A 23,586-nucleotide genomic window follows, 5' to 3' on the forward strand; every position below is an offset into this window, starting at 1 on the left:
CTCCCCCATGAGTCTCCCGTCTCCCCCTCTCTCCTCATTGTTTCCTCCGGCAGTACATCTGTGTTTAACGGATCAGCAGTGTGACCTTATGACCTTCCCTGCAGCCAGGTGAATCTCCACTGAGATTCAATATGCTGCTAATGTCCCACCCAGTTGCTAACATGCTAACATGCTACGCTGACTTCTCAATGTGTTAAAACACATCATGCTAACATGCTAACATGCTACACTGACTGCTCAATGTGTAAAGCACTAATGCTAACATGCTAACATTCTACACTGACTGCTCAACATGTAAAAGCACATCATGCTAACATGCTAACATGCTACGCTGAACATGCTAACATGCTACGCTGACTGCTCAATGTGTAAATGCTCATCATGTTAACATGCTAACATGCTACACTAACTGACTGCTCAATGTGTAAAACTACATCATACTAACATGCTACACTGACTGCTCAATGTGTAAAAGCACATCACGCTAACATATGAACTCAGCAAAAAAAGAAATGTCCTCTCACTGTCAACTGCGTTTATTTAAAAAAAACGTAATATGTGTAAATATTTGTATGAGCATAACAAGATTCAACACCTGAGACATAAACAGAACAAGTTCCACAGACATTTGACAAATAGAAATGGAATAATGTGTCCCTGAACAAAGGGGGGATCAAAATCAAAAGTAACAGTCAGTATCTGGTGTGGCCACCAGCTGCATTAAGTATAGCAGTGCATCTCCTCCTCATGGCCTGCACAAGATTTGTCAGTTCTTGTGAGATGTTGCCCCAGTCTTACACCAAGGCACCTGCAAGTTCCTGGATGTTTCTAAGGGGAATAGCCCTAGCCCTCACCCTCCAATCGAACAGGTCCCATACGTGCTCAATGGGATTGAGGTCCGTACTCTTCGCTGGCCATGGCAGAACACTGACAGTCATGTCTTGCATGAAATCACGCACAGAACGAGCAGTATGGCTGGTTGCATTGTCATTCTGGAGGGTCATGTTAGGATGAGCCTGCAGGAAGGGTACCACATGAGGGAGGGTCATGTCAGGATGAGCCTGCAGGAAGGGTACCACATGAGGGAGGGTCATGTCATGATGAGCCTGCAGGAAGGGTACCACATGAGGGAGGGTCATGTCAGGATGAGCCTGCAGGAAGGGTACCACATGAGGGAGGGTCATGTCAGGATGAGCCTGCAGGAAGGGTACCACATGAGGGAGGGTCATGTTAGGATGAGCCTGCAGGAAGGGTACCACATGAGGGAGGGTCATGTTAGGATGAGCCTGCAGGAAGGGTACCACATGAGGGAGGGTCATGTTAGGATGAGCCTGCAGGAAGGGTACCACATGAGGGAGGGTCATGTCAGGATGAGCCTGCAGGAAGGGTACCACATGAGGGAGGGTCATGTCAGGATGAGCCTGCAAGAAGGGTACCACATGAGGGAGGAGGATGTCAGGATGAGCCTGCAGGAAGTGTACCACATGAGGGAGGAGGATGTCAGGATGAGCCTGCAGGAAGGGTACCACATGAGGGAGGGTCATGTTAGGATGAGCCTGCAGGAAGGGAACCACATGAGGGAGGGTCATGTTAGGATGAGCCTGCAGGAAGGGTACCACATGAGGGAGGGTCATGTTAGGATGAGCCTGCAGGAAGGGTACCACATGAGGGAGGAGGATGTCATCCATGTAACGCGTTGAGATTGCCTGCAATGACAACAAGCTCAGTCCAATGACGCTGTGACACACCGCCCCAGACCATGATGGTCCACCTCCAAATCAATCCCGCTCCAGAGTACAGGCCTCGGTGTAATGCTCATTCTTTCGACAATAAACGCGAATCCGACCATCACCCCTAGTGAGACAAAACCGCGACTTGTCAGTGAAGAGCACTTTTTGCCAATCCTGTCTGGTCCAGCGACGGTGGGTTTGTGCCCATAGGCAACGTTGTTGATGTCTGTTGAGGACCTGCCTTACAACAGGCCTACAAGCCCTCAGTCCAGCTTCTCTCAGCCTATTGTGGACAGTCTGAGCACTGATGGAGGGATTGTGTGTTCCTGGTGTAACTCGGGCAGTTGTTATTCCCTTCCTGTACCTGTCCCGCAGGTGTGATGTTTGGATATACCGATCCTGTGAAGGTGATGTTACACGTGGTCTGCCACTGCGAGGATGATCAGCTGTCCGCCCTGTCTCCCTGTAGCGCTGTCTTAGGCGTCTCACAGTACGGACAATGCAATTTATTGCCATGGCCACATCTGCAGTCCTCATGCCTCCTTGCAACATGAAAGTCAAGTTAACAAACAGATTACCGACCATTTCGAATCTCACTGCACCTTCTCCGCTATGCAATCTAGTTTCAGAGCTGGTCATGGGTGCACCTCAGCCACGCTCAAGGTCCTAAACGACATCATAACTGCCATCGATAAGAGACATTACTGTGCAGCCGTTTTCATCGACAGGGTTAAGGCATTCGACTCTGTCAATCACAACATTCTTATTGGCAGACTCAACAGCCTTGTTTTCTCAAATGATTGCCTCCCTTGGTTCACCAACTACTTTTCCAATAGAGTTCAGTATATCAAATCGGAGGGACTGTTGTCCGGACCTCTGGCAGTCTATATGGAGGTGCCACAGGGTTCAATTCTCGAGCCGACTCTCTTCTCTGTATACATCAATGATGTTTCTCTCGCTGCTGGTGATTCTCTGATCCACCTCTACGCAGACGACATCATTCTGTATGCTTCTGGCCCTTCTTTGGACACTGTGTTAACTAACCTCCAGATGAGCTTCAATGCCATACAACTCTCCTTCCATGGCCTCCAACTGCTCTTAAATCCAAGTAAAACTAAATGCATGCTCTTCAACCGATCGCTGCACGCCCGTCTAGCATCACTACTCTGGACGGTTCTGACTTAGAATATGTGGACAACTACAAATACCTAGGTTTCTGGTTAGACTGTAAACTCTCCTTCCAGACTCACATTAAACATCTCCAATCCAGGAAATCTAGAATCGGCTTCCTGTTTTGCAACAAAGCATACTTCACTCATGCTGCCAAACATACCCTCGTAAACTGACCTTCCTACCGATCCTCGACTTCGGGGATATAATTTACAAAATAGCCGCCAACACTCTACTCAACAAACTGGATGCAGTCTATCACAGTGCCATCTATTTTGTCACCAAAGTCCCATATACTACCCACCACTGCGACCTGTATGATCTCGTTGGCTGGCCCTCACTTCATACTCATCGCCAAGCCCACTGGCTCCAGGTCATCTACAAGTCTCTGCTAGGTAAAGGCCTGCCTTATCTCAGCTCATTGGTCACCATAGCAGCACCCACCCGTAGCACACGCAAATTCTTACTTTGGCCTTTCTCCTTCCAGTTCTCTGCTGCCAATGACTGGAACAAAATCTCTGAAGCTGGAAACACTTATCTCCCTCACTAGCTTTAAGCACCAGCTGTCAGAGCAGCTCACAGATCACTGGACCTGTATTAAATCAAAACAAATCAAATGTATTTGTCACATACACATGGTTAGCAGATGTTAATGCGAGTGTAGCGAAATGCTTATGCTTCTAGTTCCGACAATGCAGTAATAACCAGTACTCAAGTAATCTAACCTAACAATTCCACAACTACGACCTTATACACACAAGTGTAAAGGGATAAAGAATATGTACATAAAGATATATGAATGAGTGATGGTACAGAATGGCATAGACAAGATGCATTAGATGGTATCGAGTACAGTATATACATATGAGATGAGTAATGTAGGGTATGTAAACATAAAAGTGGCATAGTTTAAAGTGGCTAGTGATACATGTATTACATAAAGATGGCAAGATGCAGTAGATGATATAGAGTACAGTATATACATATACATATGAGATGAGTAATGTAGGGTATGTAAACATTATTTTAAGTGACATTGTTTTTTACATCAATTTCCATTATTAAAGTGAGCTGGAGTTGAGTTAGTATGTTGGCAGCAGCCACTCAATGTTAGTGGTGGCTGTTTAACAGTCTGATGGCCTTGAGATAGAAGCTGTTGTTCAGTCTCTCGGTCCCTGCTTTGATGCACCTGTACTGACCTCGCCTTCTGGATGATAGCGGGGTGAACAGGCAGTGGCTCGGGTGGTTGTTGTCCTTGATCATCTTTATGGCCTTCCTGTGACATCGGGTGGTGTAGGTGTCCTGGAGGGCAGGTAGTTTGCTCCCGGTGATGCGTTGTGCAGACCTCACTACCCTCTGGAGAGCCTTACGGTTGTGGGCGGAGCAGTTGCCATACCAGGCGGTGTTACAGCCTGGCAGGATGCTCTCGTTTGTGCATCTGTAGAAGTTTGTGAGTGCATTTTGGTGACAAGCCAAATTTCTTCAGCCTCCTGAGGTTGAAGAGGCGCTGCTGCGCCTTCTTCACAATGTTGTCTGTTTGGGTGGACCAATTCAGTTTGTCCGTGATGTGTACGCCGAGGAACTTAAAACTTACTACCCTCTCCACTACTGTCCCGTCGATGTGGATAGGGGGGTGCTCCCTCTGCTGTTTCCTGAAGTCCAGGATCATCTCCTTTGTTTTGTTGACTTTGAGTGTGAAGTTATTTTCCTGACACCACACTCCGAGGGCCCTCACCTCCTCCCTGTAGGCCGTCTCGTTGTTGATGGCACTGTAGTGTTGTACGCAAACTTGATGATTGAGTTGGAGGCGTGCATGGCCACGCAGTCGTGGGTGAACAGGGAGTACAGGAGAGGGCTCAGAACGCACCCTTGTGGGGCCCCAGTGTTGAGGATCAGCGGGGTGGAGATGTTGTTACCTACCCTCACCACCTGGGGGCGGCCTGTCAGGAAATCCAGTGCCGAGTTGCACAAGGTGGGGTCGAGACCCAGGGTCTCAAGCTTGATGACGAGTTTGGAGGGTACTATGGTGTTAAATGCTGAGCTGTAGTCGATGAACAGCATTCTCACATAGGTATTCCTCTTGTCCAGATGGGTTAGGGCAGTGTGCAGTGTGGTTGCGATTACGTCGTCTGTTGACCTATTGAGGCAGTAAGCAAATGGGAGTGGGTCTAGGGTGTCAGGTATGGTGGAAGTGATATGGTCCTTGACTAGTCTCTCAAAGCACTTCATGATGACGGAAGTGAGTGCTACGGGGCGGTAGTCGTTTAGCTCAGTTACCTTAGCTTTCTTGGGAACAGGAACAATGGTGGCCCTCTTGAAGCATGTGGGAACAGCAGACTGGGATAAGGATTTTTTGAATATGTACATAGCTCATCTGTAAATATCCCGTCCAATCTACCTCATCCCCATGCTGCTTTATTTATTTATCTTGCTCCTTTGCACCCCAGTATCTCAACTTGCACATTCATTTTCTGCACATCCTACTATTCCAGTGTTTAATTGCTATATTGTAATTACTTCACCACCATGGCCTATTTATTGCCTTACCTCTCTTATCCTACCTTATTTGCACATGCTGTATATAGATGTATCTACTGTATTATTGATTGTATGTTTGTTTATTCTATGTGTAACTCTGTGTTGTTGTATGTGTCGAACTGCTTTGCTTTATCTTGACCAGGTCGCAGTTGTAAATGAGAACTTGTTTTCAACTAGCCTACCTGGTTAAATAAAGCTGAAATAAAAAAATTAAGTAAAAAAAAAATGCCTAAGGCACGTTCACACAGATGAGCAGGGACCCTGGGCATCTTTCTTTTGGTGTTTTTCAGAGTCAGTAGAAAGGCCTCTTTAGTGTCCTAAGTTTTCCTAACTGTGACCTTAATTGCCTACCATCTGTAAGCTGTTAGTGTCTTAACGACCGTTCCACAGGTGCATGTTCATGAATGTTTTATGGTTCAATGAACAAGCATGGGAAACAGTGTTTAAACCCTTTACAATAAAGATCTGTGAAGTTATTTGGATTTTTAAGAATTGTCTTTGATAGACAGGGTCCTGAAAAAGGGACGTTTCTTTTCTTGCTGAGTTTAGGAGGTTAATTAATGAGTCTGAAAGTTACTTATGCTGCCTATGCTAATGGTCCACTTTCAGACACACAACAATTAGCCCTTGGTGTGTTAATGCTCAGTTTGTTTTGTAACATCAGTAACATCTGGAGTTCACAGAAGGACCCTGTTCTAAAATGCTTTAGTGTTATACATCAACAAGGAGTTGTGGAACCGATATGATTGGTGAGTTAGTAGAGTTTTAGAACACTGAAGCCAGTAAAACAACAACATAACATAGTAAAGAATGGATCTGCAGTGTTTCCCCTAGGATTTCATTCAGCAGTGGTGGCAAGGGTAGCAGCAAAATATTTTTTTGCAGAGATTGCAACACTTTATCAGTGGTAGGCCACCGCTGCTAAATTGGTCTGGTCCCAGAGAGAACAATGTGTGTGTGTGTGTGTGTGTGTGTGTGTGTTGTCTCTATGTGTTTGTGCGTGTGTGTGAACCCTGAAAGGTTCTCAATAGTCTAGCTTTCCTGAACCGCAATTGGTCTAGCTTTCCAGTAGTGTAATTGGTCTAGCTGTCCAGTAGTGTAATTGGTCTAGCTGTCCTGTACTGTAATTGCAGGGCTCTGCTGGAAGTAACAGTGATGGGAGGAGAAGAGGAGGAGAGTAGGAGAGGTGAGGAAAAGGGAAAAATAAGTGAGAAGTGAGGAGGAGTTGAAGAGACAGGCGGATATGAACGAGGAGGAGAAAGGAGGAGCAGCTGAAAGTTGAGGATAGAAGGAGTTAACAGGAGAAGAAGAGAGGAAGAGGGGAGCGTGAAGAGAAGAGAGGAGAATGTGGAGAAGAGAGGGGGAGAGATGAGAGGAGGAGAAGAGGAGAGTGAGGAGAAGAGAAGAGAGGGGGGAGAGATGCGCTATTCTTATTTGTGTTCTGTAAGATGGATCCCAGGGGAGGAGTGTTGCCCTTGACATCATTTAATGCTTAAAAGCCAAACAGACACAGAGACACACACACAGACACACACAGAGACAGACACACACACACACACACACACACACACACAGACACACACAGAGACAGACACACACACACAAACAGACACACACACACACTTAGCTTCGTCTGTGTCAAGGGCCTTTCTCTTTTTTAATTCTCTCCTTCTCTGCTCCACCTTTCCTTTCTGACCGTCCATTTCGCTTTGTGACTTGTCTAAAATGTTATCGGTAGGGAAGCAGGTAGACAGTTGCTATTAATGTATAGAAGCAACATATATTAATGGTATCTGTTGCTTTTATACATGTCTTACTACTCTAAAGTTATCTTAATTCTCGCTCAAAAAACTCCTGTGGCTTATTTTTCAAATGGGCATGTTTTGTTTCTAAATGTCTGCTCAAGAGTGAAGGTTTCATCGAGTTGTGCGATAGTACTTTTGCACAAACCCACGGTGGCTGAGGAAAGGCACTACTCAAAATATAAGTGAACCCCAAATCAATGTGTTTGTCATCATATTTGAGCTTCTTCGATGGTCCAACGTCGCTGTCTGTTGTTCGGTTCTTTCCCGGGTTAGGGTGCAGTAGCTCTTCAGCTGCATCAGACTCACAACTGTCAGTGTCCATGCTAGCTGGGCTAACAACAACATGTAGAATTACTGATGCTAGCATTGGATGTGCTCGTGGAAGCAGAACAACTTGTGTTGTCGACAGGTGCAGGTGTAGTACTGCTAGAAGTAGCACTGCTAGAAGTAGCAGTACTACCAGTAGAGCTGTTATGTTTCTCTATGGATTCGGGCCTTACTTTTTAAAACTATTTATCAATTTTCGAGCAAACGGAATGAGCAGCAGCTACGTTTGGCTACATATGGACCTTTATGGGAGTTCCCAGGAGCTGATCATTATTTGACTAGGCTACCTGTGTTTGACTAGGCTACCTGTGTTTGACTAGGCTACCTGTGTTTGACTAGGCTACCTGTGTTTGACTAGGCTACCTGTATTTGACTAGGCTACCTGTATTTGACTAGGCTACCTGTGTTTGACTAGGCTACCTGTGTTTGACTAGGCTACCTGTATTTGACTAGGCTACCTGTATTTGACTAGGCTACCTGTATTTGACTAGGCTACCTGTGTTTGACTAGGCTACCTGTATTTGACATTGTGTTTTTATTTAGCTGAACGCCATATGGTTTCATGTATCATTTTGGCAGTGAAACGAGGCTACTCAGGCGAGAAATAAACCTCACCCAAATGTATAGCCCCGTTGGAAAACCTAAAGGCCTGTTTGAAAATGTGAAGAATATAAAACATTTTTTTAAATAAACATTTTTATGTGGAGTACCCCTGACAGCATTGGGCATACCCTTGGAAATACCTGTTAAAGAGGGTGCAGTGAAATCAAATCAAAATCACATCAAACTAAATAAAAAATATATATTTGTCACATGCGCCGATTACAACAGGTGTTCAAAAATAAAAACAATTTAAAAAATAATGATAACATAACTCAAACGAAAGGAGTTTGCATTTTGGACCAGTCCATACCGTGAAATGCTTACTTACAAGCCCTTAACCAATGCAGTTCAAGGAATAGAGATAAGAAAATATTTACTAAATAAACTAAAGTAAAAAATGTAATAAAAAGTAACACAATAAAATAACAATAACGAGGCTATGTACAGGGGGTACTGGTACCGAGTCAGTGTGGAGGCTATGTACAGGGGTACTGGTACCGAGTCAGTGTGGAGGCTATGTACAGGGGGTACTGGTACCGAGTCAGTGTGGAGGCTATGTACAGGGGGTACTGGTACCGAGTCAGTGTGGAGGCTATGTACAGGGGGTACTGGTACCGAGTCAGTGTGGAGGCTATGTACAGGGGTACTGGTACCGAGTCAGTGTGGAGGCTATGTACAGGGGTACTGGTACCGAGTCAGTGTGGAGGCTATGTACAGGGGTACTGGTACCGAGTCAGTGTGGAGGCTATGTACAGGGGGTACTGGTACCGAGTCAGTGTGGAGGCTATGTACAGGGGGTACTGGTACCGAGTCAGTGTGGAGGCTATGTACAGGGGGTACTGGTACCGAGTCAGTGTGGAGGCTATGTACAGGGGTACTGGTACCGAGTCAGTGTGGAGGCTATGTACAGGGGGTACTGGTACCGAGTCAGTGTGGAGGCTATGTACAGGGGTACTGGTACCGAGTCAGTGTGGAGGCTATGTACAGGGGTACTGGTACCGAGTCAGTGTGGAGGCTATGTACAGGGGTACTGGTACCGAGTCAGTGTGGAGGCTATGTACAGGGGTACTGGTACCGAGTCAGTGTGGAGGCTATGTACAGGGGGTACTGGTACCGAGTCAGTGTGGAGGCTATGTACAGGGGGTACTGGTACCGAGTCAGTGTGGAGGCTATGTACAGGGGGTACTGGTACCGAGTCAGTGTGGAGGCTATGTACAGGGGGTACTGGTACCGAGTCAGTGTGGAGGCTATGTACAGGGGGTACTGGTACCGAGTCAGTGTGGAGGCTATGTACAGGGGGTACTGGTACCGAGTCAGTGTGGAGGCTATGTACAGGGGGTACTGGTACCGAGTCAGTGTGGAGGCTATGTACAGGGGGTACTGGTACCGAGTCAGTGTGGAGGCTATGTACAGGGGGTACTGGTACCGAGTCAGTGTGGAGGCTATGTACAGGGGGTACTGGTACCGAGTCAGTGTGGAGGCTATGTACAGGGGGTACTGGTACCGAGTCAGTGTGGAGGCTATGTACAGGGGGTACTGGTACCGAGTCAGTGTGGAGGCTATGTACAGGGGGTACTGGTACCGAGTCAGTGTGGAGGCTATGTACAGGGGGTACTGGTACCGAGTCAGTGTGGAGGCTATGTACAGGGGGTACCGGTACTGAGTCACTGTGCGGTGCGGGGGTACAGATTAGTCACGGTAGTTTGTACATGTAGGTGGGGGTAAAGTGACTATGCATAGATAATAAACAGCGAGTAGCAGCAGTGTAAAAACAGGGGGGTCAGCAGTCTTATGGCTCAGGGGTTGAAGCTGATAAGGAGCCTTTTGGACCTAGACTAGGCGCTCCGGTCCCGTTGCTGTGTGGTTGCGGAGAGAAGAGTCTATGACTTGGGTGACAGGAGTCTTTTGACAATTCTCTGTGGAGCCTTATGGTCGGATGCTGAACAGTTGCCGTACCAGGCGGTGATGCAACCGGTCAAGATGCTCTCGATGGTGCGGCTGTAGAACTTTTTAAGGATCTGGGGAACCATGCCAAATCTTTTCAGTGTCCTGAAAATAAACAACTGAGAATGTTACTAGCTTATGTACACAAATAATCAACAACAAAACAAAAAAATCTAGAAATGTCAAATTAACGAATCCAATTAACAACCCAAAAAGCACTGCAACAGTAATGTAATCTATACGTATATACACTGTATGAATTTACACATGATATACTAGGAATGATACTGTAGGCAGTAGATATATTAGAATGAGCTAGGACAAGAATACAGTACATAATACCTATGAGGTGTGTATAAACAGTGGAACTACAATGTACTGTGCTGTAGGAGAAACCTCAGAAAGAGCTATGCTGAGAATACAATATTTAAATACACAGTGTGAAACAGAAAGTGACCAGTAGTTCAATCAGTCTCTGTAACATTGGACAACCGTGTTGTTAGTGTGGCTGTGTGTGTGTTAGTGTGTGTGTACGTGCATGTGTTTGTGAGTGGTGAGTGTGTGTGTGTGTGTGTGTGTGTGTGTGTGTGTGTGTGTGTGTGTGTGTGTGTGTGTGTGTGTGTGTGTGTGTGTGTGTGTGTTTAATGTGAGTGAGCGTGCATCACCTGGTAGCCAGCTAGTGATGGCTGTTCAACAGTGTGATGGCCTGGTGACAGAAGTTGCTTCTCAGTCTCTCAGTCCCAGCGATGATGTACCTGTACCTTCTCTTTTTGACAGTATCTGAATGAACATAACATGGCTCGGGTAACTGAGGTCCTTAATGATCTACTTGGCCTTCCACATGCCTCTGTGTACGTGCCTCTGTGAGCATGCCTCTGTGAGCATGCCTCTGTGTGTGTGTGTGTCAGTAGATGTCTCCATTGTAAAGGAGTCCCAGTGATAATGCAAGTGCTCTGTCACACTCTCCAGCCGTTAACTTCCCCTGGTCTTACTGTTTTAATGATCTCCAACCACAACAACCTAACAAACAAGCTCCTCCATTCTACTAGAGCCTCATACTGGGTGGGATTTCGGTCAACCTTTAGGGGTGTGGCATATGTTGTACGGATCAAAGGATGGAACATTATTTTGGTTCCATATAGAACATTTTTTCTAAGAGCGTGCAGTCATACTCAAATACCTTACATATAGCAACAATACATCTAGGATTATACAATCAATGTAGATTTAAATGAAACTAAATTGAGAAGGTCTAGTGGGTTTTATGGCCGGACATTTGGGACCATTAACGAGTTCCATGTGGTGTTGGTTAGAGTCCCTGCACGCATATCTCTCTCTCTCTCGCTCTCTCTCTCTCGTTTCTATCCCTCTAAAATAACAGATAAACACCTTGGCAAAGCACAGCAGAGGAATCATAGCATAACTAGTGATTACTCGTTAACACGTTAATTACAGTAACCACAAACGCTGTATTGTTGTCCTTCATTACTCATGCTCATACAAATCAAATCGCATGAGTCACATGCACCGAATACAGCAGGTGTAGGTAGACCTTACAGTGAAATGCTGAATACAACAGAGTGAAATGAGTGAAATGCTTACTTTACAAGCCCCTAACCAACAATGCAGTTTTAAAAATCTGAATAACAATAAAAAATAAAAGGAACAAGTAATTAAAGAAGCAGCAGTAAAATAACAATTGTGAAGCTATATGCAGGTAGTACTGGTACAGAGTCAATGTGGAGGCTATATACAGGTAGTACTGGTACAGAGTCTATGTGGAGGCTATATACAGGTGGTACTGGTACAGAGTCAATGTGGAGGCTATATACAGGTAGTACTGGTACAGAGTCTATGTGGAGGCTATATACAGGTGGTACTGGTACAGAGTCAATGTGGAGGCTATATACAGGTGGTACTGGTACAGAGTCAATGTGGAGACTATATACAGGTAGTACTGGTACAGAGTCAATGTGGAGGCTATATACAGGTGGTACTGGTACAGAGTCAATGTGGAGGCTATATACAGGTAGTACTGGTACAGAGTCAATGTGGAGGCTATATACAGGTAGTACTGGTACAGAGTCAATGTGGAGACTATATACAGGTAGTACTGGTACAGAGTCAATGTGGAGGCTATATACAGGTAGTACTGGTACAGAGTCAATGTGGAGGCTATATACAGGGGGTACTGGTACAGAGTCAATGTGGAGGCTATATACAGGTAGTACTGGTACAGAGTCAATGTGGAGACTATATACAGGTAGTACTGGTACAGAGTCAATGTGGAGACTATATACAGGTAGTACTGGTACAGAGTCAATGTGGAGGCTATATACAGGTAGTACTGGTACCGAGTCAATGTGGAGACTATATACAGGTAGTACTGGTACAGAGTCAATGTGGAGGCTATATACAGGTAGTACTGGTACAGAGTCAATGTGGAGGCTATATACAGGTAGTACTGGTACAGAGTCAATGTGGAGACTATATACAGGTAGTACTGGTACAGAGTCAATGTGGAGACTATATACAGGTAGTACTGGTACAGAGTCAATGTGGAGGCTATATACAGGTGGTACTGGTACAGAGTCAATGTGGAGACTATATACAGGTAGTACTGGTACAGAGTCAATGTGGAGGCTATATACAGGTGGTACTGGTACAGAGTCAATGTGGAGGCTATATACAGGTAGTACTGGTACAGAGTCAATGTGGAGGCTATATACAGGTAGTACTGGTACAGAGTCAATGTGGAGACTATATACAGGTAGTACTGGTACAGAGTCAATGTGGAGGCTATATACAGGTAGTACTGGTACAGAGTCAATGTGGAGGCTATATACAGGGGGTACTGGTACAGAGTCAATGTGGAGGCTATATACAGGTAGTACTGGTACAGAGTCAATGTGGAGACTATATACAGGTAGTACTGGTACAGAGTCAATGTGGAGACTATATACAGGTAGTACTGGTACAGAGTCAATGTGGAGACTATATACAGGTAGTACTGGTACAGAGTCAATGTGGAGACTATATACAGGTAGTACTGGTACAGAGTCAATGTGGAGGCTATATACAGGTAGTACTGGTACAGAGTCAATGTGGAGGCTATATACAGGTGGTACTGGTACAGAGTCAATGTGGAGACTATATACAGGTAGTACTGGTACAGAGTCAATGTGGAGGCTATATACAGGTGGTACTGGTACAGAGTCAATGTGGAGGCTATATACAGGTAGTACTGGTACAGAGTCAATGTGGAGACTATATACAGGTAGTACTGGTACAGAGTCAATGTGGAGGCTATATACAGGTAGTACTGGTACAGAGTCAATGTGGAGGCTATATACAGGTGGTACTGGTACAGAGTCAATGTGGAGACTATATACAGGTAGTACTGGTACAGAGTCAATGTGGAGGCTATATACAGGTAGTACTGGTACAGAGTCAATGTGGAGACTATATACAGGTAGTACTGGTACAGAGTCAATGTGGAGACTATATACAGGTAGTACTGGTACAGAGTCAATGTGGAGGCTATATACAGGTAGTACTGGTACAGAGTCAATGTGGAGACTATATACAGGTAGTACTGGTACAGAGTCAATGTGGAGGCTATATACAGGTAGTACTGGTACAGAGTCAATGTGGAGGCTATATACAGGTGGTACTGGTACAGAGTCAATGTGGAGGCTATATACAGGTAGTACTGGTACAGAGTCAATGTGGAGGCTATATACAGGTGGTACTGGTACAGAGTCAATGTGGAGACTATATACAGGTAGTACTGGTACAGAGTCAATGTGGAGACTATATACAGGTAGTACTGGTACAGAGTCAATGTGGAGGCTATATACAGGTAGTACTGGTACAGAGTCAATGTGGAGGCTATATACAGGTAGTACTGGTACAGAGTCAATGTGGAGGCTATATACAGGTGGTACTGGTACAGAGTCAATGTGGAGACTATATACAGGTAGTACTGGTACAGAGTCAATGTGGAGACTATATACAGGTAGTATTGGTACAGAGTCAATGTGGAGGCTATATACAGGTGGTACTGGTACAGAGTCAATGTGGAGACTATATACAGGTAGTACTGGTACAGAGTCAATGTGGAGACTATATACAGGTAGTATTGGTACAGAGTCAATGTGCTGGGCACCAGTTAGTTGAGGTAATAGAGGTCATATGTACATGCAGGTAGATTTATTAAAGCACAGAGAGTAGCAGCAGCGTAAAAGAGTGATGGTGGGGGCAATGCACATAATCTGGGTGTCATGTTTCAGGTAAGACCCAAATGCAGACTGTGTTGAAGTAACAATGTTTATTACGGTAACAGGGGCAGACAAGTGACAGGTCAAGGCAGGCAGGGGTCGATAATCCAGAGTAGTGGCAAATGCACAGGGCGGCAGGCAGGCTCAGGGTCAGTTCAGGTAGAGGTTGGTAATCCAGAGTAAGGGAAAAGGCACAAGACGGCAGGCAGGCTCAGGGGCAGGGGCAGGCAGAGAGGTCAGGCAGGCAGGCGGGCTCAGTCAGGACAGGCAATGGTCCAAACCAGGAGAGCGAGGAAAAGAGAGACTGAAGAAATGCAGGAGCTGAGACAAAATGCTGGTTGACTTGACAAACAAGATGAACTGGCACAGACAGACAGAAAACACAGGCATAAATGCCCAGGGGATATGTGGAGAAGATGGGCGACACCTGGAAAGGGGTGGAGACAAGCACAGAAAAGGTATGAAAAATATGTCGGTTACGGGGCAACAGAGGACGAAACAGCAGAGTGGGGGGGAAAGGAGTGGGGGGGAAAGGTCTCGGCTTCCGGGGGTGTAGCCATGGCACTAAAGCGGCGCCAGCGCCTCAGGCTTAACCTTCTTGGATACCGGTCGGTGCTGCGGAAGCGAAGCGGCCCGGGCCATACTGAACCCCTCCCGGAGGTCCTGGTACTCTGTGGAGCTTGCGGAAAGGTCCGGGGCAACGATGGCATCAGTAACCCAGTCAATGGAGGGATTGTATCGCTGGAGCCAAGAGAATCCCAATACCACAGGAACCTGCGGAGACTCAACCAGCAGGAATTGGATCGTCTCGCCGTGTTTCCCCGAAACTCGTAGGTTGACGGGGGTGGTCTGGTGGGTGACCCGGCCTATAGAGCGCCCGTCCAGCGCTCTACTACCCATGGGAATGGAGAGGGGTTGAGTGGGGATGCCCAGCTCAGATGACAGGGTAACGTCCATGAGACTCTGTCTAACAAGAACTCTGTCTAACAAGAACAGTCTAACAGGAACAGTCTAACAAGAACTCTGTCTAACAAGAACTCTGTCTAACAAGAACTCTGTCTAAATAGAACTCTGTCTAACAAGAACTCTGTCTAACAAGAACTCTGTCTAACAAGAACTATGTCTAACAAGAACTCTGTCTAACTACAACTCTAACAAGAACTATGTAATATCAATAACTATGTCTAGCAAGAACTGTCTAACAAGAACTCTGTCTAACAAGAACTCTGCCTAACAAGAACTCTGCCTAACAAGAACTCTGCCTAACAAGAACTCTGCCTAACAAGAACTCTGCCTAACAAGAACTCTGCCTAACAAGAACTCTGTCTAACTAGAACTCTGTCTAACTAGAACTCTGTCTAACTAGAACTCTGTCTAACTAGAACTCTGTCTAACTAGAACTCTGTCTAACAAGAACTCTGTCTAACAAGAACTCTGTCTAACAAGAACTCTGTAATATCACTAACTATGTCTAACAAGAACAGTCTAACAAGAACTGTCTAACAAGAACAATCTAACTAGAACTATATCTAACAAGAACTCTGTAATATCAATAACTATGTCTAACAAGAACTGTCTAACAAGAACTATGTCTAACAAGAACAATCTAACTAGAACTCTGTCTAACAAGAACTCTGTCTAACTAGAACTCTGTCTAACAAGAACTCTGTCTAACAAGAACTCTGTCTAACAAGAACTCTGTAATATCAATAACTATGTCTAGCAAGAACTGTCTAACAAGAACTCTGTCTAACAAGAACAGTCTAACAAGAACAGTCTAACTAGAACTCTGTCTAACAACAACTATGTCTAACTAGAACTCTGTCTAACAAGAACTCTAACTAGAACTCTGTCTAACAAGAACTCTGTCTAACTAGAACTCTGTCTAACAACAACTATGTCTGACTAGAACTCTGTCTAACAAGAACTCTGTCTAACTAGAACTCTAACAAGAACTATGTAATATCAAGAACTGTCTAACAAGAACTCTGTCTAACAAGAACTCTGTCTAACAAGAACTCTGTCTAACAAGAACTCTGTCTAACAAGAACTCTGCCTAACTAGAACTCTGTCTAACTAGAACTCTGTCTAACTAGAACTCTGTCTAACAAGAACTCTGTCTAACAAGAACTCTGTCTAACAAGAACTCTGTAATATCAATAACTATGTCTAACAAGAACTGTCTAACAAGAACTCTGTCTAACAAGAACTCTGTCTAACAAGAACTCTGTCTAACAAGAACTCTGTCTACCAAGAACTCTGTCTACCAAGAACTATGTCTAACAAGAACTCTGTAATATCAATAACTATGTCTAACAAGAACTGTCTAACAAGAACTATGTCTAACAAGAACAATCTAACTAGAACTCTGTCTAACAAGAACTCTGTCTAACTAGAACTCTGTCTAACTAGAACTCTGTCTAACTAGAACTCTGTCTAACAAGAACTCTGTCTAACAAGAACTCTGTAATATCAATAACTATGTCTAGCAAGAACTGTCTAACAAGAACAATCTAACTAGAACTCTGTCTAACAAGAACTCTGTCTAACAAGAACAGTCTAACTAGAACTCTGTCTAACAACAACTATGTCTAACTAGAACTCTGTCTAACAAGAACTCTGTCTAACTAGAACTCTGTCTAACTAGAACTCTGTCTAACTAGAACTCTGTCTAACTAGAACTCTGTCTAACAAGAACTCTGTCTAACAAGAACTCTGTCTAACTAGAACTCTGTCTAACAACAACTATGTCTAACTAGAACTCTGTCTAACAAGAACTCTGTCTAACTAGAACTCTGTCTAACAACAACTATGTCTAACAAGAACTCTGTCTAACAAGAACTCTGTCTAACTACAACTCTAACAAGAACTATGTAATATCAATAACTATGTCTAGCAAGAACTGTCTAACAAGAACTCTGTCTAACAAGAACTCTGTCTAACAAGAACTCTGTCTAACAAGAACTCTGTCTAACAAGAACTCTGTCTAACAAGAACTCTGTCTAACAAGAACTCTGTCTAACAAGAACTCTTCCTAACAAGAACTCTGCCTAACAAGAACTCTGCCTAACAAGAACTCTGCCTAACAAGAACTCTGCCTAACAAGAACTCTGTCTAACAAGAACTCTGTCTAACTAGAACTCTGTCTAACAAGAACTCTGTCTAACAAGAACTCTGTAATATCAATAACTATGTCTAACAAGAACAGTCTAACAAGAACAGTCTAACAAGAACTGTCTAACAAGAACAATCTAACTAGAACTATGTCTAACAAGAACTCTGTAATATCAATAACTATGTCTAACAAGAACTGTCTAGCAAGAACTATGTCTAACAAGAACAATCTAACTAGAATTCTGTCTAACAAGAACTCTGTCTAACTAGAACTCTGTCTAACAAGAACTCTGTCTAACAAGAACTCTGTCTAACAAGAACTCTGTCTAACAAGAACTCTGTAATATCAATAACTATGTCTAGCAAGAACTGTCTAACAAGAACTCTGTCTAACAAGAACAGTCTAACTAGAACTCTGTCTAACAACAACTATGTCTAACTAGAACTCTGTCTAACAAGAACTCTAACTAGAACTCTGTCTAACAAGAACTCTGTCTAACTAGAACTCTGTCTAACAACAACTATGTCTAACTAGAACTCTGTCTAACAAGAACTCTGTCTAACTAGAACTCTAACAAGAACTATGTAATATCAATAACTATGTCTAACAAGAACTCTGTCTAACAAGAACTCTGTCTAACAAGAACTCTGTCTAACAAGAACTCTGTCTAACAAGAACTCTGTCTAACAAGAACTCTGTCTAACAAGAACTCTGTCTAACAAGAACTCTGTCTAACAAGAACTCTGTCTAACAAGAACTCTGTAATATCAATAACTATGTCTAACAAGAACAGTCTAACAAGAACAGTCTAACAAGAACTCTGTCTAACAAGAACTCTGTCTAACTAGAACTCTGTCTAACAAGAACTCTGTCTAACAAGAACTCTGTCTAACAAGAACTCTGTCTAACAAGAACTCTGTAATATCAATAACTATGTCTAGCAAGAACTGTCTAACAAGAACTCTGTCTAACAAGAACTCTGTCTAACAAGAACTCTGTCTAACAAGAACTCTGTCTAACAAGAACTCTGTCTAACAAGAACTCTGCCTAACAAGAACTCTGCCTAACAAGAACTCTGCCTAACAAGAACTCGCTAACAAACTCTGTCTAACAAGAACTCTGTCTAACAAGAACTCTGTCTAACAAGAACTCTGTCTAACAAGAACTCTGTCTAACAAGAACTCTGTCTAACAAGAACTCTGTCTAACAAGAACTCTGTCTAACAAGAACTCTGTCTAACTAGAACTCTGTCTAACAAGAACTCTGTAATATCAATAACTATGTCTAACAAGAACAGTCTAACAAGGTCTAACAAGAACAATCTAACTAGAACTCTGTCTAACAAGAACTCTGTCTACCAAGAACTCTGTCTAACTAGAACTATGTCTAACAAGAACTCTGTAATATCAATAACTATGTCTAACAAGAACTGTCTAACTAGAACTCTGTCTAACAAGAACTCTGTCTAACAAGAACTCTGTAATATCAATAACTATGTCTAGCAAGAACTGTCTAACAAGAACAATCTAACTAGAACTCTGTCTAACAAGAACTCTGTCTAACAAGAACAGTCTAACTAGAACTCTGTCTAACTAGAACTCTGTCTAACAAGAACTCTGTCTAACTAGAACTCTGTCTAACTAGAACTCTGTCTAACTAGAACTCTGTCTAACTAGAACTCTGTCTAACAAGAACTCTGTCTAACAAGAACTCTGTCTAACTAGAACTCTGTCTAACAACAACTATGTCTAACTAGAACTCTGTCTAACAAGAACTCTGTCTAACTAGAACTCTGTCTAACAACAACTATGTCTAACAAGAACTCTGTCTAACAAGAACTCTGTCTAACTACAACTCTAACAAGAACTATGTAATATCAATAACTATGTCTAGCAAGAACTGTCTAACAAGAACTCTGTCTAACAAGAACTCTGTCTAACAAGAACTCTGTCTAACAAGAACTCTGTCTAACAAGAACTCTGTCTAACAAGAACTCTGTCTAACAAGAACTCTGTCTAACAAGAACTCTTCCTAACAAGAACTCTGCCTAACAAGAACTCTGCCTAACAAGAACTCTGCCTAACAAGAACTCTGCCTAACAAGAACTCTGTCTAACAAGAACTCTGTCTAACTAGAACTCTGTCTAACAAGAACTCTGTCTAACAAGAACTCTGTAATATCAATAACTATGTCTAACAAGAACAGTCTAACAAGAACAGTCTAACAAGAACTGTCTAACAAGAACAATCTAACTAGAACTATGTCTAACAAGAACTCTGTAATATCAATAACTATGTCTAACAAGAACTGTCTAGCAAGAACTATGTCTAACAAGAACAATCTAACTAGAACTCTGTCTAACAAGAACTCTGTCTAACTAGAACTCTGTCTAACAAGAACTCTGTCTAACAAGAACTCTGTCTAACAAGAACTCTGTCTAACAAGAACTCTGTAATATCAATAACTATGTCTAGCAAGAACTGTCTAACAAGAACTCTGTCTAACAAGAACAGTCTAACTAGAACTCTGTCTAACAACAACTATGTCTAACTAGAACTCTGTCTAACAAGAACTCTAACTAGAACTCTGTCTAACAAGAACTCTGTCTAACTAGAACTCTGTCTAACAACAACTATGTCTAACTAGAACTCTGTCTAACAAGAACTCTAACAAGAACTATGTAATATCAATAACTATGTCTAACAAGAACTCTGTCTAACAAGAACTCTGTCTAACAAGAACTCTGTCTAACAAGAACTCTGTCTAACAAGAAATCTGTCTAACTAGAACTCTGTCTAACTAGAACTCTGTCTAACAAGAACTCTGTCTAACAAGAACTCTGTCTAACAAGAACTCTGTCTAACAAGAACTCTGTAATATCAATAACTATGTCTAACAAGAACAGTCTAACAAGAACAGTCTAACAAGAACTCTGTCTAACAAGAACTCTGTCTAACTAGAACTCTGTCTAACAAGAACTCTGTCTAACAAGAACTCTGTCTAACAAGAACTCTGTCTAACAAGAACTCTGTAATATCAATAACTATGTCTAGCAAGAACTGTCTAACAAGAACTATGTCTAACAAGAACTCTGTCTAACAAGAACAGTCTAACTAGAACTCTGTCTAACAACAACTATGTCTAACTAGAACTCTGTCTAACAAGAACTCTGTCTAACTAGAACTCTGTCTAACTAGAACTCTGTCTAACAAGAACTCTGTCTAACAAGAACTCTGTCTAACTAGAACTATGTCTAACTAGAACTCTGTCTAACAAGAACTCTGTCTAACTAGAACTCTAACAAGAACTATGTAATATCAATAACTATGTCTAGCAAGAACTGTCTAACAAGAACTCTGTCTAACAAGAACTCTGTCTAACAAGAACTCTGTCTAACAAGAACTCTGTCTAACAAGAACTCTGTCTAACAAGAACTCTGCCTAACAAGAACTCTGCCTAACAAGAACTCTGTCTAACAAGAACTCTGTCTAACAAGAACTCTGTCTAACAAGAACTCTGTCTAACAAGAACTCTGTCTAACAAGAACTCTGTCTAACAAGAACTCTGTCTAACAAGAACTCTGTCTAACTAGAACTCTGTCTAACAAGAACTCTGTAATATCAATAACTATGTCTAACAAGAACAGTCTAACAAGGTCTAACAAGAACAATCTAACTAGAACTCTGTCTAACAAGAACTCTGTCTACCAAGAACTCTGTCTAACTAGAACTATGTCTAACAAGAACTCTGTAATATCAATAACTATGTCTAACAAGAACTGTCTAACAAGAACTATGTCTAACAAGAACAATCTAACTAGAACTCTGTCTAACAAGAACTCTGTCTAACAAGAACTCTGTCTAACAAGAACTCTGTCTAACAAGAACTCTGTCTAACAAGAACTCTGTAATATCAATAACTATGTCTAGCAAGAACTGTCTAACAAGAACTCTGTCTAACAAGAACAGTCTAACAAGAACTCTGTCTAACTAGAACTCTGTCTAAAAGCAAATAGGTTCCTTTAAAAAGAAAATATTTTAAAAGGCTAAAAGTTAAAGAAAAGCATTAAAATTAATGAGGTCAGTTAAATGTGAGAGTGTGTGTGTAAAGGTAAGGAATCTCTCTGTCATAGTTCAGTCTGGAACTCTGGTCTGTGTGTGGGAAATGTTGCTGTCTATCTGTGGCTCAGAGATGGTGTAAACGACATGGCTGCTGAAAGAAGGAGTTTTAAGTTTAAAGTTTAATTCATTTCATTCTCAAATGGCCCACAGGTCCGCTGGGATTCCTGCTCAATTACACTATTGTTAACCTCATTTAATGAATCTTCATTCTCCACTCAAAGAGAGTCTCACAGAATGTAGGCCTTCTCCACTCAGAGACAGTCTCACAGAATGTAGGCCAGCTCCACTCAAAGACAGTCTCACAGAATGTAGGCCTTCTCCACTCAAAGTGAGTCTCACAGAATGTTCGCATTCTCCTCTCAAAGACAGTCTCACAGAATGTTCGCATTCTCCTCTCAAAGACAGTCTCACAGAATGTAGGCCTTCTCCACTCAGAGACAGTCTCACAGAATGTAGGCCAGCTCCACTCAAAGACAGTCTCACAGAATGTAGGCCTTCTCCACTCAAAGTGAGTCTCACAGAATGTTCGCATTCTCCTCTCAAAGACAGTCTCACAGAATGTTCGCATTCTCCTCTCAAAGACAGTCTCACAGAATGTAGGCCTTCTCCACTCAGAGACAGTCTCACAGAATGTAGGCCAGCTCCACTCAAAGACAGTCTCACAGAATGTAGGCCTTCTCCACTCAAAGAGAGTCTCACAGAATGTAGGCCTTCTCCACTCAAAGACAGTCTCACAGAATGTAGGCCTTCTCCACTCAAACACAGTCTCACAGAATGTAGGCCTTCTCCACTCAAAGAGAGTCTCACAGAATGTTCGCATTCTCCTCTCAAAGAGAGTCTCACAGAATGTAGGCTTTCTCCACTCAAAGAGAGTCTCACAGAATGTAGGTCTTCTCCACTCAAAGAGAGTCTCACAGAATGTTCGCATTCTCCTCTCAAAGACAGTCTCACAGAATGTAGGCCTTCTCCACTCAAAGACTGTCTCACAGAATGTAGGCCATCTCCTCTCAAAGACAGTCTCACAGAATGTAGGCCTTCTCCACTCAAAGACAGTCTCACAGAATGTAGGCCTTCTCCACTCAAAGACTGTCTCACAGAATGTAGGCCATCTCCTCTCAAAGACAGTCTCACAGAATGTAGGCCTTCTCCACTAAAAGACAGTCTCACAGAATGTAGGTCTTCTCCACTCAAAGAGAGTCTCACAGAATGTTCGCATTCTCCTCTCAAAGACAGTCTCACAGAATGTAGGCCATCTCCTTTCAAAGACAGTCTCACAGAATGTAGGCCATCTCCTCTCAAAGACAGTCTCACAGAATGTAGGCTTTCTCCACTCAAAGAGAGTCTCACAGAATGTAGGTCTTCTCCACTCAAAGAGAGTCTCACAGAATGTTCGCATTCTCCTCTCAAAGACAGTCTCACAGAATGTAGGCCATCTCCTTTCAAAGACAGTCTCACAGAATGTAGGCCATCTCCTCTCAAAGACAGTCTCACAGAATGTAGGCCATCTTCTCTAAAAAAAACAGTCTCACATGAATGTAGGCCATCTCCTCTCAAAGACAGTCTCACAGAATGCAGACCTTCTCATCTCAAAGACAGTCTTACAGAATGCAGACCTTCTCTCAATGTATATATTTCTCTATCTCTCTCTCGCTCACACCACCTTTGTCTCTCTTTCGCTCTCTTTTTTTCTTCTCCCTCTTTCTCCTTGCTGATACAGGAAGGAATTAGGTCTAACTCTAAAACTACCTGACTACTCACAATATACAGTACCAGTCAAAGGTGGGACACACCTACTCATTCAATGTTTTTTCTTTATTTTTACCATGTTTGACATTTTATAATAATAGTGAAGACATCAAAACTATGAAATAACACATATGGAATCGTGAAGTTGTCACGTCTAATCAAGGTGGGTGGAATCAGGCGCAGAGAGCAGATAGCGATATGAATGTT

At 43.0% G+C, this 23,586-nt stretch overlaps 1 protein-coding gene across 1 annotated transcript in view; it reads left to right on the forward strand.

Annotated features, from left to right (window-relative positions):
- LOC109880355 (voltage-dependent calcium channel subunit alpha-2/delta-3) overlaps positions 1–23,586 on the forward strand; it is a 310,106-nt gene that overhangs the window by 160,833 nt on the left and 125,687 nt on the right.

The sequence above is a fragment of the Oncorhynchus kisutch genome, linkage group LG24 (assembly GCF_002021735.2).
Source record: "Oncorhynchus kisutch isolate 150728-3 linkage group LG24, Okis_V2, whole genome shotgun sequence".
Lineage (NCBI taxonomy): Eukaryota > Metazoa > Chordata > Actinopteri > Salmoniformes > Salmonidae > Oncorhynchus > Oncorhynchus kisutch.